This window comes from Danio rerio, chromosome 4 (assembly GCF_052040795.2).
Source record: "Danio rerio strain M-AB ecotype USA chromosome 4, GRCz13ab, whole genome shotgun sequence".
Classification (NCBI taxonomy): Eukaryota; Metazoa; Chordata; class Actinopteri; order Cypriniformes; family Danionidae; genus Danio; species Danio rerio.
In genome coordinates this window covers 48677951-48690659 of record NC_141024.2, presented here as the reverse complement: position 1 = coordinate 48690659, position 12709 = coordinate 48677951, and the positions used below count along the sequence as shown (strand labels likewise).

Sequence of the window (12709 nt, the reverse complement as noted above, 5' to 3'; positions counted from 1 at the left end):
GGTTTCGTCACGGCATTTACCTTTCGGTAGTCTGTGCAGAACCGTTGCGTGCCATCAGACTTTGGAACGAGGATACACGGTGAGCTCCACGCGCTTGAGCTCGGGACTGCGAGACCATTTGTGACGAGATATTTAACCTCATCTCCCATTACCTTTCGTTTAGCAGGATTCACGCGGTAAGCACTCTGTTTAATAGGCCGGCATTCGCCCACGTCTATAACGTGCTTCAATACTGAAGTTCGTGAGGGGACATCTAAAAATAGTGAAGGGAAACAATGAATTAAATCAAGCATTTCGCTTTGCTGGCTATCAGACAAATGCAACAACTGTGACTTTAAAACACTCAGAGCCTGGGAATTATTCAATTTGCCACACGAAATTAAGGACTTCTGCATACTTAGACCGTCTTCATCTGAGCCACTGTCAGAAGTGATCACGACAGCCACAGGAGCGATTACAGAGCTTTTTGACTACGAATCATCTTCACGACTCACGTAATGCTTCAACATGTTAATGTGACACACACGGCATTTTCTACGTCTGTCGGGTGTGCGCACAACATAATTCGTGTCACACAGCTTTTTATCAATGACATACGGTCCAGAAAACTTTGCCTCTAATGCAGCACCTTGAACTGGCAACAAAACCAAGACTTTATCTCCTGCAGAAAACGAACGAGACACAGCCTTTTTATCATAGCGCTCTTTCATTTTTGCCTGAGCATTCCCCAAACTTATCTGAGCTAGTTTACACGCATTGTGCAAACGCTCGCGAAAAGTACAAACATAATCAAGAAGATGACACTCTTGTTTTGGCTCTGAAACCCACGACTCATGTAATAATTTTAAGGGCCCTCGAATATCGTACCCGAAAATTAATTGGGCCGGGCTAAAGCCCAATGACTCCTGGACAGACTCACGGATCGCAAATAACAATAAGGACAACCCCTCATCCCAGTCTTTGCTCGACTCAGCGCAGTATTTACTCAACATGGACTTCAAAGTTTGATGGAACCTTTCTAATGCCCCCTGAGATTCCGGATGGTAGGCACTCGATGTAACGTGTTTAATGTTCATTTGAGAAAGCACTTGTTTGAACACTCGGGACATAAAGTTTGTGCCCTGGTCAGTCTGGATCACTTTTGGAAAACCGAAGGTGGAAAAGAATGTGATCAGTGCTTTTAAAATAACTTTCGCTTTTAATGAGCGCAACGGTATAGCCTCTGGGTAGCGAGTAGTGGTGCACATGAGGGTGAGCAAATAAACGTGCCCAGATTTTGTACGTGGTAGTGGGCCAACACAATCTAAAATCACTCGTGAGAAGGGCTCATCGACGACTGGAATAGGTTTAAGAGGTGCAGGCGGAATTTTCTGATTAGGTTTTCCGACAATCTGGCATGTGTGACATGAACGACAATATTTTGCAACGTCTGCTTTCATTCCAGGCCAGAAGAAATATCGCAAAATACGATGATATGTTTTGGTAATGCCCAAATGTCCAGCGACATTATCATGTGCCACACTCAGAACCTGTCTGCGTAAACATTTAGGTACTACCAACTGAAAAACAACATCCCAGCCTAAACCATCAGACACTGTTGGAGTCCACTTTCTTTTTAACACATCGTCGTCCCAAAAATAACCAATCGGCTTATTTTTAATCGCCTCCGCAGTTAAAGCGGTAGTTCGGCAACGTGACAAAGAGGAGTCATTTTTCTGTTCAACAGAAATCAGCACCTTATCCGCGGACAGCGGGAGGTCATCCGATAGCGTTTCAGCACCACAGGACATGGACAGCGAATCAGCACCCTGCGTCTCAAGTGTCACGTCTTGCGCGCTGCCAATAAATGTGTCAGATAGATCAATCATATCGCCGAATTTACGAGCTTGCGCCCGCGTGATTACACAAGCAGAAAAGACGGTCGGAAATTCAGAAACTAAATCATTAGAATTAACCGTCTCACAAAGAGGATTCTCAATAACCTCTGGATATGGAAGAACTTTTCCTCCGGCTAAATCATTACCAATGATAACAGCAACACCCTTCACGGGCAACTGGTGACGAACAGCCAGTTTCACAAATCCTGTTACCAAATCAGACTGAATGTATACCTTATGCAGTGGCACTTTCAGAACCCCTAACTCAATCCCCTGAATAAGGACATCAGATCCACAATAACTTTCGTCCGAAAAAATGTAACGAATCAAATAATACAAAGGACTGTACAGACCCTGTATCTCGAAGAATGGCCACAGGAACTGAATCTTGTGCCAATCCACTCAGAGAAATCGTTCCCTGACACACAAATGGATCATACAAAGCATCAATATCCGAATCGGGCTTACTTTCCCTACTAACGAAGCCAACACTCTTAGCTGCCTTTACCTGATTTTTCTTTCTCAAACTAGGGCACATAGAAATTAAATGACCTAAATCGTGGCAGTAGAAGCATTCGCGAGATTCCGCAGTTTTTACCTGCTTTAGCGATTTTGAAGCTTTTCCATTTTTTTCGAAGACTGGCGAAAAATTTGACTCACGACGTGAAACAAACGTGCTCTTGTGCGTCAAAACAAACTCATCCGCGCAAACGGCGGCTTCAGCAAGAGTCGAAATTTTTTTTCTCATTCAGAAAAACAACAATTTTGTCCGGCAACGGATTTTTAAAATCCTCAATCAAAATTAGTTCACGAAGTTGCTCAAAATCAGTGACTTTACTGGAGTGACACCACTTATCGAATAGCATGCTCTTCTCCCGAGCATACTCCACAAAAGTTTGACTGGAACCCTTCGAATGCGAACGAAATTTTTGCCTATAGGCCTCGGGGACTAATTCATATGCTTTCAGCACCGCACTTTTCAGTTTATCATAATCCAAGCTGTCGTTAACAGATAAAGCGGAACTAACCTCTTGGGCTTTTCCCGTTAATTTGCACTGAATGAAAAGAGACCAAGTCTCTTTCTGCCAGCGCAACGCCGCAGCTATTCGCTCGAAAGCGCCGAAATATGAATCCACTTCGTTATCCTGAAATGGGGGTACGAGCGTAATATGACGACTGATGTCAAAGTCAGCATAATTATTAGAGGACACAGACAACAAATTAACCGGGGTTGGATTAGAATTAACAGCAAGTGAAGCTGATGGTGAAACAGTAGGTATAGGAGACAATTTAGGAGGCAAGACTGGTGAACGACGGTCAGCTTGCGTTTCTAACTCGCATTGCCTAAAACGTAGAAGCTGAGTAGTATGTTCTTGACACTTAATTTCGAGATCTAATTGTTTCAACTGAATAGCCAATTTTAAATCATCTAAATTTGTTCCACTTGGCGAATGCAACATAGAATCATCTGTCGCGTGGCTATCAGCACCGGCGTCTTTTTGCGCTGCTCCAGCAGGCCGAGGCTGTAAAACACCTTGCTGCACCAACGAATTATAAATTAAATCTCACACTTCTTTTTTCTTAGCAGTTTTTACCACGGAGATTTCATAGAAATCAGCCATTAAAAATAAATCAACCTTACGGCATGACTCCAAAAGTTCCCACGAAGGAGCTTGTTTAAACGCTTCTATGCTAAACTCCATAATCTCAACCTTTCCCCACAGCACAAGATCAAATTTCCAGTCACCAAAAATAGAGAATATATAAATGGTACTCACCAGCAATGTCACAAGATTTCTCTCCGGACGCGAAATTTAAACGAATAAACAGATCAAATTAAACTAAATTTGGATGAGGAAAAAACGGACGAGCCCCCAATTATTACGCCCCAAGTCTAGGGGAAACGAAAAGGGCATAATAAACGAAGAACAAACAAATGTGTTGGGGTGGTGGATTTCCCAAACTAAACAAAACTTAAAGCAAAATATTCCCCTCGGTCGACAACCAAACTCACACACTCAATTGAGAGTATATATAAAGATATTTATTATAGAAAAATAGGGTTTGTATAAACGAGCATTTCGTCAGGGTGACCACAGGCCAAAATAACAAACAAAAGAATCTATAAAATAAATCCACTAAATTACCTATTACTATTTAAAGAAACATACAAGAATCTTACCTGACTCCCTAATATAAACAAAGTTAAAAGTAGTCAAATAAATAGGCAGGTCACCCCTACACGCTCAAACTCTCAATAAATATTAAAGCATAGGATGGTCATCAATACAAAAGTGATAATTGTTGGTCGTCGGCCGAAGGGGTGAGGGAAACCCAGGAGCTCCACTCCAAACACCGAACGCAGCAGAAATGAGCTCTCCGATTCCTGCCGGAAGCTCCCTTTTATACAGGCCTCGTAGACCAGCAGCCAATCAGAGCAGGGAATCACGCCGGCGTGGGAGCCTATAAGACATCAGAAAACAGCAAGGAGGCGGGACAAAAGAAAAAGGTGTACAATCCGCAATAATAAAAAAAAAATAAATAAACTTCAGTCGTAACAATCCACTTTAAAATTTCCATGCAAGCGGGCTGCAGGAATGACAGCGCGGTGAGTGAGTACGTACTCATCGGCCAGTGTAGCGGCTTTAGACAGGGTAGTGACTTTTTTTCGTTCAAATATAAAACCATATTCTCAGGCAAACCATTTTGAAGTCCTCCAACAAAATTAACTCCTGGAGACCTTCAAAAGTGGTAACCTCAGATGCCGTGCACCATTTTTCTAACATGGTCTTTTTATCACGAGCAAACTCTAAAAAGGTTTGTTGAGCTTTTTTAATATGGCCCCTGAACTTCTGCCTGTATGCCTCTGGCACTAATTCGTACGCCTTTAATACAGCAGCTTTAACCACGTCATATTTGAGTGAATCTTGCATGGACAACACGGAGCACACCTCCTGCGCCTTGCCCACAAAACTGCTCTGCAGCATAATCGCCCACATTTCTTTTGGCCAGCCCAATTTGCCTGCCACTCTCTCAAAAGCAATAAAATAAGCGTCCACTTCCGATTCTCTAAATTGAGGAACGAGTTTCATATATTGACTGGGATCGAAATGACTACTCTCAGCAGCTTTTACTTCTCTCGCTTCCTGGCGTAGTTCTAATTCGCGAATACGTAATAAGTGAGTCTCATATTCTTGCTGTTTAATTTTAAACTTGAGTTCCTTTAACTTCAGTGCCACATTCACATTATAATCTGGTGCAGGTGAAACAGCGGCTTCGAGCTCCTCTGGAAAGACGCCTTGCGATGTCAGTTCAGAGAGAAGTTCGGCTTTAATTTCAGCTTTCGCTGCACCAGATGAAACGGATATTTTCTGCCACTTGCAGCAAATCTTTTTTTCGGAAGCGATCTAATCACTCTAACGACGGAGAATCAATAAAAGCTTACACTTCAGCTTCCATATTTCCTCCCCCTCACCCAAAATTTTAACACAAATCACGACATGATGTAAAGAGAGAAAAGTTTTTTCTCACCCAATTTGACGCGCAGACAAACAAAAGGCAGATGAGCTTTCACACAAACTTTAGGACGAGCCCCCAATTATGTTACGTAGCGGATGCACCCCGCTATGCACATAAGTTTAAGGATGACCACTATTAAAAGAGGTCACCCGGAGTCCCTGTTCCTGCTCCCCAAGCACACACACAGGCCAAGTTGTCAGAGGTATCAGATTTATTAAACAAAAAGATCAATATCAGAATGAGGGAACAAAAAGGCCAAAACAACAAACAAAACAAGGTACACTACCTAATATTAAACCTCTTACCTATACCAAAAATAAAGTTCCATAAATTAAGCATACAATTCTAAGCTCCATAACTAGCCACAAAACAGGAGAAAACTGGACAAAAGAAAAAAGGGCCTTCCCTTTGATCATTTAGCCTTAAGGTAAATATTAGCCACAGCTAACACATGATACCGTCCTAGTACCGTATTTAACAGAGTATCTCACCAGATGACTTTGAAACAGGGTTGGAGAAAGGTATTACACAATCAGCCACCGCTAATGCAGGTTACCATCCTATTACCGTATTTAACAGAGTATCTCACCAGATTACTTTGAAAAAAAGGTTTCAGACAGATCACTGCCGCACAGAGAACTCAGAGCGAACTGCTCAGACACACACAATAGCGAGGGGAAACAGGAAGAGAATTCAATGAGGAGCGTCAACGGCGTGGCTTTATAGCTGGCGCCGCCCCTCTCACAGCTGCACCTGATCTCCACTCATGTGGAGAGAGAGAGAAAGATAGATAATGGAGGAAACACACACAGGAACAATACACACTAGCATTGTCACAAATAATGTTACTCAATATGTAACACTAACATTTTAGGCATCTGTCCATCCCGTTTTGCTTCTTTCTTTCATTGCGCAGTGCAGGCTCAGATACTAGGGGTACTCTACAATAATAACCGATGACTTAATTGAGCTGTTTTAAATGAGGGAGATTAGAAAACGGTGTAGGGCCTAGTGGGCTTGAGGAATGACTCGAAGGCAACCTGTGGTTTTGGGGAAAAGTAACTGCCACCTATTGTTGAGATCAAGCCTTTTGGATTTGTCGTACAAGAGCCTCTTTATGCATGTGCAAAGTAACTGTTCAAATCCAAACTGCACCTTTCCCTCAGATTATGGGAGAGTGGCTTTCTGATCTGAAACTCTTTCAATGGCCAATAGCATATGTTTGTCCAGATTTCCATTTTCCGAGCTGACTCTGGGTTTGGATGAAATGAAACTGGAAGTTCCAAAAAACACTTAACACATGATTCAGGATACATTAAATAAAAATAAATTCACACATTTTTTGCTTTGATTTTGAACAGAGGCCAGGTTACCGGTCAGGTTTGAGACATGATCATCCAGACTCTAAAAGACCACGTCCGTCTTGTCAGCATTTTCTGCATCCTGACATGCTGGTTTTTGTTGTGTATTATTTTTTCTTCTTCGATTTTTGTTATCGGGCAAATGTCTCTTACAGAGAATTTTTGTGGCGCTGTGGCTTAGCTGGTCAAAGCGCCTGTCTCGTAAACAGGAGTTCCTGGGTTCAAATCCCAGCAGTGCCTAATGTACAGGTGCCCCGGTTGCTTTTTGTTAAGAGTAACGAGTGTTTACGCAGCTGGATGTTTAGCAGTCGGTTTCTTAACAAAACTCAAATCCTTAAGAACGCTGCTCGTTCAAGAGGGCTTTGGACGATGGCTTTATAAAGCATAGTGTGGTAATGCCTAACCAATGCGCTACTTGCACGCAGGCTCGTGACGTAGTTCCGCCTTGAAGTAATAGGGCCCGCGTAGTTCCGGTTTGTCGGCCATTGTTGCGAAGTTGGGAGAAAATGTTTAAAAAAAAGTGTTTATAGATTTAGGAGACAGCAGAAGGTATAAAACGTACACTGCTGCGTTCCGCTGTGTACATCTTCTGCGAAATTCAACAGAAGTATAAGTTTTCACAGTTTTCCTTCAAACGTGGACCTTAGAAAACAGTGGCTTGTGAACATACGCCGAGATGATTTTTGTCCAACCGGCAATTCCAAGGTTTGCAGTAGTCATTTTAGCAGGGATCAGATTATTAAACCGCAAACACCAGAGGCACGAAAAAAGTTAGTTACTGGCGCTGTGCCAGTGTTTTTTGCCTGGAATAACTATGCAGTTAAAGCATCGCGGTCCAGTGTGTGGAGAGGAGAGAGAGGCCGGCTGAAGTGGTATCCGTCGAACACACACCCATGGATGTTACTATGGATCATGATTACTGTACCATTCCCGAGCCTTCATCATTAGACCTGGCATATGCTAAAATAGAAGAACTTTCCAATGAAGTGGATGAGCTGAAAAAACAGCTACAAGAACTACACATTCAGCGTGATTTTGGATTGGAACGGTTTGCTGGCTCAGATGAGGACATCCGATTTTATACAAGGTAGAATCTTAGGATTAGATATGATTACATATACTAATTTTTAAATACCCGTGCCTGCATTACTAGCACGGAAACGTAAACAATTTGTAAATGTATTCAGTAACACTTCTGCTTATAGGTTCCCCAGCTACCGTCACCTGACGTCTTTCTGGTGGCTAATCGAGCCATCCATTCACAAAATCATTCGTGTGTCCAGGGCTAAATCTGCTGCTAGAAAGCAGGAAGACATCATGAATTTACTGCCACCATCAGAGGTAGGTTTTATACGCACAGTAAGCATGACTGTACACAAACACATTATATATATATATATATATATATATATATATATATATATATATATATATATATATATATATATATATATATATATATATATATAATTAAACACACACACACACACACATGCTTAAACACACACTTGCATATAAATATATACATGCATACACATACATACATATACATGTATGTATGTGTGTGTATATATGTATGAGTGCATACATATATACATACACATACATATATACATGCATACACATGTATTTACATGTATGTGTGTGTGTGTGTGTGTGTGTGTGAAATTGATTACTTAATTGAGCTGTTTTAAATAAGGTAGATTAGGAAACGGTGCAAGGCCCAGTGGGTTTGAGGAATGAATCGAAGGCAACCTGTGGTTTTGGGCAAAAGTGGCTACCACCTATTGTTGAGATCATGCCTTTTGGATTTGTCATACAAGAGCCTCTTTATGCATGTGCAAAGTAGCTGAGTAGAAAGCAAGTAAATTGCCAAGTAGTGCCAAATGGACAGGTGCCAGAATTGCTTCTTCTTAAAAGTTACAAGTGTTTACGGAGCGAGCTGTTTAGCAGTCTGTTTTTTAAAAAAACTCAAAACCTTACAGGTTTTTCCAATTGTTTACACACAATTACTTGTACTTCAGACACAATGACTACAACATGTAACCGATGCACCAACCCGCTGAACCAACTCTGCTAAACTTCAAGCACAATTCCTGCTTTACACCCAAATTGCAGGATTAAAACACACTTTTTTTCAAAACACAACACACAATTCTCTGCATTTTGCACAATTTTCATGGAGAAAATATTTTGTTTTCACAAGGAACACTGTCATTCACAATTGTAAAGTCAGTTGTCCTACTTTGCATACTGATTCATCATATAAGTAAACACCTGTCACACAGAATTGCAATTTAGAAATCAGAGCTCATCTGGTTCATAACTGGTTCTCTGCCTACCCATGTTTTTAGTTGTTTATCTCCCCCTCCATATTCTCCATTCCTCAAACCTATTGAGGATTTTTTTTCCTGCCTGGAGATGTAAAGTGTATGACCGAAATCCACACACACGTATACCCCTTCTCCAAGCTCTAGCAGATGATGCTTTTCGTGACTGGATTCGCCATGCAAAGTGACATTTCCCCCGCTGCCTGGCCAGACCAGACCAAAACAGAAAAGAGGATGTAGACCATGTTATCTGCAACTTTGTGTTGGTTGTAATGTACACTGTGTACACTGTATTTATGGGGAAAATACAGTTAAATATATTTGGTGTTTGTCTGTTTTGTATAAAAACAATATTCTGAAATATTTTACAAAGCACTTCTGTAGGCCTACTGTCTGTAGTACAGTCTATTCCAATTGTTTACACACAATTACTTGTACTTCAGACACAATAACTACAACATATAACTGATGCAACAAACCCCATGAACCAACTCTGCTAAACTACAAGCACAATTCCTGCTTTACATTCAAACTGCAGGTTTAAAACACCCTTTTTTTAAAACACTACTGACAATTCTCTTCATTTTGCACAGTATTCATGCAGAAAATCTATTGTTTTCACAAGGAACACACTGTCATTCACAATTCTAAAGTGAGTTGTCCTACTTTGCATACTTACTCATCACATGAGTAAACACCTGTTACACAGAATTGCAATTTAGAAATGAGAGCTCATCTGGTTCATAACTGGTTCTCTGCCAACTCATTTTTTTTTAGTTGTTCATCTCCCTCTCCATATTCTCCATTCCTCAAACCTATTGAGGATTTTTTTTTCTCCCTAGAGATGTAAAGTGTATGACCAAAATCCACACACACGTATACCCCTTCTCCAAGCTATAGCAGTTGATGCTTTTCGAGACTGGATTTGCCATGCAAGGTAACAAGTCAGAAATCCTCATTTAACAATTGAGTCAGAATATACCTTAAAAAGCTGAAGCATTGAAGCAGGGCTTTTGCTTCATTTGGACTCTGGACTTCTGCAAGGGTTCATCCAGGATTTGAACCCGGGAGCTCTCGCACCTTAAGCGAGAATCATATCCCTAGACCAACAAGCCAGTGCAAGATAGCCACCGTACAAAACTATCTGCTGACAAACCAGCATTTTCAGAAAAAGGCCTCTGTGTAAGCCACAACGCCTTTACAAAACAGCGGACAACTGTAAGGGCTCAACCAAAATTTGAACCTGGGATTTCTCACGGCATGATTGAGAATCATACTCCTAGACCAGCAAGCCACTATGCAAGGAATGATTTATGAGGTGACACTATCTGGGGTCCGTTCTTCGTACCTCGCTTAAATGATCTAAGATGATTTGGCAGATCCTGGATCTTTTCATCTCGTTATCTGATCTCTCGCTAATTTGGTTCTTCAAACAAGTTTGTGAATCAGATTAGAATGTCTGGATGAACTGATCTGAGATCGCTGCATGTGTTGTGAAGGACAGATCTATCGATCCTCGAAATCATGATCAGCAATGCCATGATTGGCTGATGGCACATCAGCGTATTGACATCATCTGATTAATATTCAATTATCCATGTGAGCAAAATTACATCAAACTAGCAGTAAACGGTTTGTTAAATTTGAAACGCAATAACCTTCCACATTTGTTGTGAGCTGCAGGCTTTACACTTTTATGTGTCAAGAGTATTCATCATGTATTTTAATGCATATCAGTGTATTTAGTTCTACATTTAGAGAAGATTTTCTTTATTATAGTAGCCGGTTTTTTAATCGGTGTAAAGAAAAACTGGTTGTTTACAAAAGCATTTTAATATTGATAAGGCATCTGCAACTTTTGTGAAGCATCAAATCACTGGCATATTAACTATCAAAACATGTTTATGACTGCATAAATGTATTATTGCTTTTAAAAAAAAAGTCACATATTGTGCATTTCTATTATACACAAGTTGTACTAAAGTAATTTAAAAAGTTTATGTCAATACATTTTCTCTTTGCACCACCAGGTGGCAGTCTTTGTACTTTTATTTCGAGGGTGTAGATTGCATAAGTTTTATTAATATGTATAACTTCATTTATTGTATTAGTAACTATATATATATATATATATATATATATATATATATATATATATATATATATATATATATACATAGTTAAAAATATTTACCATTTTCCCAAGTATATATAACTACTACTGTAAGAAAATATTAGAATTCGGTAATTACTTTCTGTATTATCTTTGCTTGAACTGAGCTAATCTAATCCTGTTTATATGAATTTAACCTGCTTCCGATCAGGTTTGACCTAGCAGAACTGTTGCTATGACAACAACTCTCAGATCAACTTTGAAGAACGAAACGATCCTGGATCGTGTTAAATCGTTAATATCTAAATACAGCTAACTGAGTAATCCACATACAAAGAACGGACCCCTGCTGACAAACTGGAAAGTCGAAAGACGTTTTTATGAAAGACATAATGCCCTGTAAAACGCAGGACACCTGCAAGGGCTTGTCTGGGATTTAAAACCCCGGACCTCTCGCACACGAAATGAGAATCATACCCGGGGGTGTCCAAACTCAGTCCTGGAGGGCCGGTGTCCTGCATAGTTTAGCTTCAACTTCCTTCAACACACTTCAACTCCATGGAGCTTTCTAGTATATTTAGAAGAGCTTGATTAGCTGGTTTAGGTGTGTTTAATTGGTGTTGAAACTAAAATATGCCGGACACCGGCCCTCGAGGACCGAGTTTGGACACCCCTGCCCTAGTCCAACGAGCCACTAAAGTGTTCACATTTTACATGGCGTCAGAAGTATCAGATAGTCAGAAATTTTTCTCTAACAAATCAAGGGCACCCTAAGCGAGAATCATACCCCTAGACCAACAAGCCACTGCAAAACAGCAACTTTATATGGCGACACTATCTGCCGACAAACTGGCATTCTCAGAAAAAGGCCTCTGTGTAAGCCACAACGCCCTTACAAAACAGCAGACAACTGTAAGGGCTCAACCGAAATTTGAACCTGGGATTTGTCATGGCATGAACGAGAATTATACTCCAAGACCAGCAAGCCACTTTGCAAGAATTTTTTTATGTGGTGACACTATCTGCTGACAAACTGGAAATCTTTGAAACACCTTTTTATAAAAGCCATAATTTTGAACCCAGGACCTCTCGCACCAAAAGCGTGAATCATACCCCTAGAAAAACAAGCCACTAAAATCTGAAGTTTTCACATGGCATCAGAAGCAGCAGATAGTCAGAAATCAAGTGCAGAGAATTTGTAAGATGGAGGAAGAGAGTCTGAAACAATGGTGGATAGTCTATTGGGTGAGAGAGAGCGTAGGTTTCTGCGAAAGGCAACTTGTTTTGGAGTGTGTGGTGGCTCAGGAGTCCTGTGGATGTTAAGAGACAAAAGGAAATATTCTGATGTGTGTAGTGGAGTTACTAGTGTTTGATCAGTGAAGCAATGTCGAGTGTAAATAAGATCAGTAGCAGAAGTTGGTGCTCTTTTGAGGTCAAAAGAGGCAAGCAGAGTCTGGAAGTCAGTAGCTTGAGGTTTTTCAATGTGGATGTTGAAGTCACCTAGCACCA

At 40.7% G+C, this 12709-nt stretch overlaps 1 non-coding gene across 1 annotated transcript; it reads left to right on the top strand.

Moving 5' to 3' along the window:
* The first annotated feature begins 6923 nt into the window (after positions 1–6923).
* On the top strand, positions 6924–6997 carry trnat-cgu (transfer RNA threonine (anticodon CGU)). The gene has a single exon. It is a non-coding gene; the product is annotated as a tRNA-Thr (tRNA).
* Positions 6998–12709: the final 5712 nt, after the last annotated feature.